Raw genomic sequence first — 6,724 nt, forward strand, 5'->3', positions numbered from 1 at the left:
CCAACCCTTAAAACACCAACTCTTATACAACAACCCTTTAAAACAAACCCTGTAACAGGGGCGGTTTCTTCATTAGGGCGATTGGGCGACGCACCACCAATGTCATTCAACCACAGAGTCACGCTAGCCGTCACTGTGCCTCTGGATATAGTCCAATCAGCGTCATGCTACGTTCTGTGGAGTACCGCCTCTTTTTGGGCGATTTCCCTCCAGCTGAGAATCGCCCCGAGTGGTCCCATAGACTTACATTCAAAGATGTTTTTTTTCGAACGGGGGTGCTGCAATGCATTCTCTATGGCTTCCGGGAGGGCTCGCCCTAACGTGCTTACGTCATCATACGTGCTTACGTCATCATACGTAAGCACGTTTCATCCAACAATATAATTTGGCGCCACCTAGTGGAATCTTTAATAAAAGAAACTTGAGTGGTTTGTTTTAATAGTGAGTATAGAAACAAACAAGATGTATTGTAAGAGTCACTTTATTTTTCATTAATATTAAAGAAGTGAAGTTGCCTTTACATGCTTAAGCTGTTAATTTATCCATTGCATGGGTGGACCTTATCCTTATCAATCATCCAGACATTTGCCCCCCCTGAGAGATTTTGCAGGAGCCGCCACTGCCCTGTAACACCAACCCTTAAACGCCAACCATTAAACTCCAACCCTTAAACGCCAACCCATAAACACCAAACTTTAAAAGCCCAACCCTTAAACGCCAACCCTTTAAAACGCCAACCCTTTAAAACACCAACCCTTAAAAACTAACCCTTAAACGCTAACCCTTAAATACCACCCCTTAAACAGCAAACTTTAAGCACCAACGCTTAAACGCCAGCCTTTAAAAGCCAACCCTTAAACACAAACTCTTCAATGCAAATCCTTGTGTTTAAGGATTTGCGTTTAAATGTTGGTCCTTAAACGCAAACCCTTAAACATAACCCTTAACCTTGATTTGAAGCTTTCTTGACTGCAGGAATCCATACTCTTTGGTTCTTTCGGTAAAGTCACGTAGGTATAATATAATATACCTACGTGACTTTACCAAAAGAACCAAAGAGTACATAACCCTTAACGCCAACCCTAAAACGCCAAACATTAAACAGAAACCATTAAACACCAACCCTTGAACGCCAACCATTAAACGTCAACCCTTAAACGTCAACTATTAAACACCAACCTTTAAACGCCAACCCTTTAACACCCAACCCTTAAACGCCATTCCCTTAAATGCCAACCGTTAAACTCCAACTATTGTATTTATGCCCCTTTTTCCAAAAATTCATATTAAGAATAATTAGGCCAAAAAAAAAGCATATATATTTTTTATTAAATAATGAAAACAACCCGCTACTCTTCACAGGCCACACCAGGCATTTGAAAAAACGTGGAAGGCCATTAAACGGCAAGACTTCGGAGTAAAGAGAGGTCAGAGACTATCTAGAGATATCCAGATGGACGAAAGATCGATGGCCTAACCTTCCCAAGACGGTCTGGAGATGCACAGATAACGTGCAGAACAGGGAAAACAACTGTTACAACGCGCGTTTTCTGTAACGATTTTCCTTAACGGAAAAAGTAGAAACTTAACAAAAAGAATCAACCAACGGTATATGACTGCAGCCTACAATAGGGGCTTTTTTTATTAGTAATTTCCTTATTTTACTCGTACTCACCGCATATATATTATTTTGTATTGTATCTTTCTATCTACATGACCTTACCAAAACTAAAGAATACGAATTCCAGCAGTCAAGAAAGCTTAAGTGGAAACTTAGTTACACTTAACCTCAGGACATTAAAATATAACTCGAGTAAAACAGTGCCATCCCTGTATACAGATAGACAACAAATGTCAATGAACTCTAGGAGTATACATGGCAATAACCGTGGTAAATCACAAACCGAATAATAATTATTAAGTATTAGAACAACGGTCATCCAGAAAAATAGAAAGTCAAAATAGGTCAACCACGCACAACTAAGAGAATATGTATCCCATAGAACCAAGCCCCGGCCACCTTTGTCTTTCCACGGTTCGGCACGAAAACAGGCCCGCCATAAATCCGTGGAGGGGTCTGGCCTCGGGATGACCCACTCAGAGGGAGTGGGGGGTCAGGGCGGTCGCGCGGAGGGGTCGGGAGGGTGTCTGTTTTTTTTTTCGGTTTGCTTTTCTCTCGCAAGAGATGCGCAGGGAGGGGCCGAGAGGGCACCTGTTTCTTGGGTTGTTTTTCCCTCGAGAGGGGAGGGGACTTCACGTCTTGGTTTCAACGGAATCAGACATAAACTTGACGGAAACCACCCGCTCGGGGTCACCAAAGGTTGAAAAAAAGGGGGGGGGGCAATATTTCATGGCCACGGGGTAAGAGCAGAACAGAATACGCATATATTTTTATTAAAAAAAAAAAAATTCCTCTCGCAAGAAACGCAAGGGAGGAAATTCAGATAAAAAGGGAGACACAGCCACACATCGAGTATCTCGCTCATCACCACCAACGGAGGAGCGCCACCATCATCTCAGCATCTCAACACCATCACCACCAACACAGAAGACTCAAGAAAATCAGCAAGTATGACGGGGCTCGCTGAATAGCGAGCCGTCGAGGTGCGAGTGAAACTGATTTCAGTTATCATTCTCGAGCAATAGCGAAGACACCCAACGTCAACTCAACGTTAACCTAACGTCAACCCAGCAACGAACGAGAGCTTCGTTCTTCGCCAAAGCACCCGGAGTCGGCGAGCGCGCACAGCCGCGTCGTCCATCATCGAGCGCAAAGGTGCCGGCCACCAACGTACGAGTGAACGAGCATCGCCGTTGCCAACAGCTACAGAGACGGGTGCCCACCTGCCAGCACCGAGCCCCACCAGGGCCGCCTGGCGCCACCTAGCGACCAAGCCTCCCCAAGGACAACGTCGGGCTGACGCCGCTCATCTATCAGCGGAGAGAGAAAGCCGTTCGTATTCCCTCCCCTACACTCAAACTCACGAGAGCGTCTGTTTAAATACAAGAATTTACCAAGAGGACAATTCCACGCACTCACACGATGGAATCAACCCTAGCCAATCCTAAGACCAATTATAAACAATGAATCATCGACTGGCCGTGAAGGCATCGCGGCTCGTCACGGATTAGAATAAGTCATTTAATGCCTTAGTTTTATTGGTTTTGTTTTCCTTCATATCTTTTTAATCGCACATACGACCAATAGATTTTTCGATGCAACCGAAACTCTTGAAATCCTCATCACGAATCTATTGACGTATACTTTCGCCTTTGGGGTATAATAAGTTACTTTTACTGCCTTCATATGAATATCGCTGCATGCCTGTTTTAAAAACTCTCCCTACTGCCGTATATGCTGATTACGCGGTGGAATGAATGAGATGTGCGGTGGGAAAGGAGATATTACGGTTGTTAGAAGTGTTTTAGTCATTCATTTTCGTTAATTGCATAATCTCGCCCATGAATCTATGGACATATGCTTTCGCCTTTGCATATTCGAGTGTCAAATGTTTGTTTAGAATTAAAATTGCTTAAAACAGAAGTATGTTGAATGTTTCTTTCCAAGTCCATGCAAAAACTGTCTTATTTATAAGAACTGTATCCTGTGTTGAGATATGAATTTGGAGACCTAACATAACATAAACACACTAAGGTAATCAATAAATGTTTAATCAAAGATAATCGATTTATCCTGATTGATACAACTCTGGATAACGAAGCTAAGCCTAATTATCATAACTGCATGCATTAACATAATCGCAAGCATTTGCATACATTAATACGATTATCTCCGTGATTATCATAATGTATGCAAATAATTACATACATTAGCATAATTTATGTGAATAGCGCATTCTTTGAAATATTATTACTTTTATTATTTTTATCAAAATTTCATAACCCGACATATACAACACAACCCTTAAATGCCAACCCTTTAATACACCAACCCTTAAATACGGCAACCTTTAAGCACCAACACTTAAACGCCAACCCTTGAATGCCATCCCCGAAACACTAACCCTTTAACACAAACCCTTAAACACCAACCCTTTAACACAAACCCTTAAACACCAACCCTTAAACACCAACCCTTAAACACCAACCCTTAAACGCCGACCCTTAAACGTCAACCATTAAACACAAACCCTTAAACACCAAATCTTAAACGCGGTATAGCCCTGTGAGCCATTCGGCTCTTGAATCGGGTGCAACCGCAACAAACAAAAAGCAAAAACATGAACAAGAAAACATCTTAAAGTGACTATGTGCAAATAGAAAATCCAAAAAAGACAGCAAAATATTGCATAAAAAGCACCGTACACCAACACTGTGTGCAAAAATCCCAGTGGGATGCAAGTCAAACAACAACAACCACGAGACAACTTAGATTAAGGCCATTAGTCTAACTCTGTACTACAACAAACAAACATGGACAAACCAAAAAACTTTTCGAAAATCACCAAAATAAAGCCATAAAAGCAATGAAACAGTGATCATAGGAACTGTGACCGAATTTTCACAATAAACGACGTAAACAACATGTACTACCAAACTCTGCAGCCATAGCTGGCTGCATGAGTCACTCCACAACAGCAGAAGTATCAGTCGGAGTATCAACATTTTTCAATGCACCTTTAAGATCAGCACACTAAATCAAAACACAGATCATACTTTGCAGCGATCATCCGGAGCGAAACATTGTATTTTAGGCCACTGAATTGCAGTGGCAGCTAGGGGTGTACAACTCCTCTAGAGCAGTTTTGAATGAAGATCTCATAGGTAGTGATTCAAGTTGCAGTTTATTGGCAATAGCATTCCAGACTCTGGGGGCATCAATAGCAAAGGCCCTTCCTCCAGTATTTGTACGGCAATAGGGAATGTGAAGCTGGTAAATGAGCGAAGATCTTAGGTCAAATTTGTTCTTTGAAACAGAGAGGAGATCCAGCCGGTAATCTGCGGATTTTTTTGTAAGTACATCATGAATAAATAAGATCTGATGCACAAGCCGTCGAACATTGAGAGATGTTAAGTTCGACCCAATGTAGAGATCACAGTGATGAGTCCTATATGGGCAGTTCAATGGAAATCTTGAGGCCGAGTGATACTTTGAGTAAAAACCAACCCTTAAACACCAACCCTTAAACGCCAACCCTTAAACGCCAAACATTAAACACAAACCATTAAACACCAACCCTTGAACGCCAACCATTAAACGCCAACCTTTATAAAAAAAAAACACCCTTAAACGCCAACCCCTTCAACGCCAAACCTTAAACGCCAACCCTTAAATATCAACCCTTAAACGGCAACCTTTAAGCACCAACGCTTGAACACCAACCCTTCAACACCAACCCTTAAACGCCAACCCCTTTAACGCCAACCCCTTCAACGCCAACCCTTAAATATCAACCCTTAAACGGCAACCTTTAAGCACCAACGCGTAAACGCCAGCCCCTTAACGCCAACCCTTTAAACACCAACCCTTAAACACCAACCCTTAAACACCAACCCTTAAACGCCAACCCTTAAACGCCAACCCATAAACATCAACCATTAAACACAAGCCCTTAAACACCAACCCTTAAATGCCAAACATTAAACACAAACCATTAAACGCCAACCCTTAAACACAACCCTAAAACGCCAACCTTATACGCCAAAACTTAAACACCAATCCCAAAACACCAACCATTAAACGCTAACACTGATACACCAACCATAAAACACCAATCCTTCAACACTAACCCTTAAACACCAAAACCTTGAAAACCAACCCTTAAACGCCAACCCTTAAAAGCCAATCCTTAAATGCTAACCCTTATACAGCCAACCCTTAAACACCAACCCTTAAACACCAACCCTGAAACAACCAACCCTTAAACACCAACCCTTAAACACCAACCCTTAAACGCCAACCATTAAACGCCAACCTTTATAAAAAAAAAACACCCTTAAACGCCAACCCCTTCAACACCAAACCTTAAACGCCAACCCTTAAATATCAACCCTTAAATATCAACCCTTAAACGGCAACCTTTAAGCACCAACGCTTGAACACCAACCCTTAAACACCAACCCTTAAACGCCAACCCCTTCAACGCCAACCCCTTCAACGCCAAACCTTAAACGCCAAACCTTAAATATCAACCCTTAAACGGCAACCTTTAAGCACCAACGAGTAAACGCCAGCCCCATAACGCCAACCCTTTAGACACCAACCCTTAAACGCCAACCCATAAACATCAACCATTAAACACAAGCCCTTAAACACCAACCCTTAAACGCCAAACATTAAACACAAACCATTAAACGGCAACCCTTAAACACAACCCTAAAACGCCAACCTTATACGCCAAAACTTAAACACGAATCCCAAAACACCAACCATTAAACGCTAACACTGATACACCAACCACAAAACACCAACCCTTCAACACTAACCCTTAAACACCAAAACCTTGAAAACCAACCCTTAAACGCCAACCCTTAAAAGCCAATCCTTAAATGCTAACCCTTATACAGCCAACCCTTAAACACCAACCCTTAAACACCAACCCTGAAACAACCAACCCTTAATCGCCAACCCTTAAAGGCCAACCTTTAAACACCATCCCTCATATTCCAAGCGTTAAATACCAACACAAACTCGAACACTTGAACGATAAACTTAAACGCCAACCATTAAAACGCCAACCTTTAAACGCCAAGCCTTAAACAC

Source organism: Lampetra planeri, chromosome 73 (assembly GCF_965212315.1).
Source record: "Lampetra planeri chromosome 73, kcLamPlan1.2.h2, whole genome shotgun sequence".
NCBI classification, from domain to species: domain Eukaryota; kingdom Metazoa; phylum Chordata; class Hyperoartia; order Petromyzontiformes; family Petromyzontidae; genus Lampetra; species Lampetra planeri.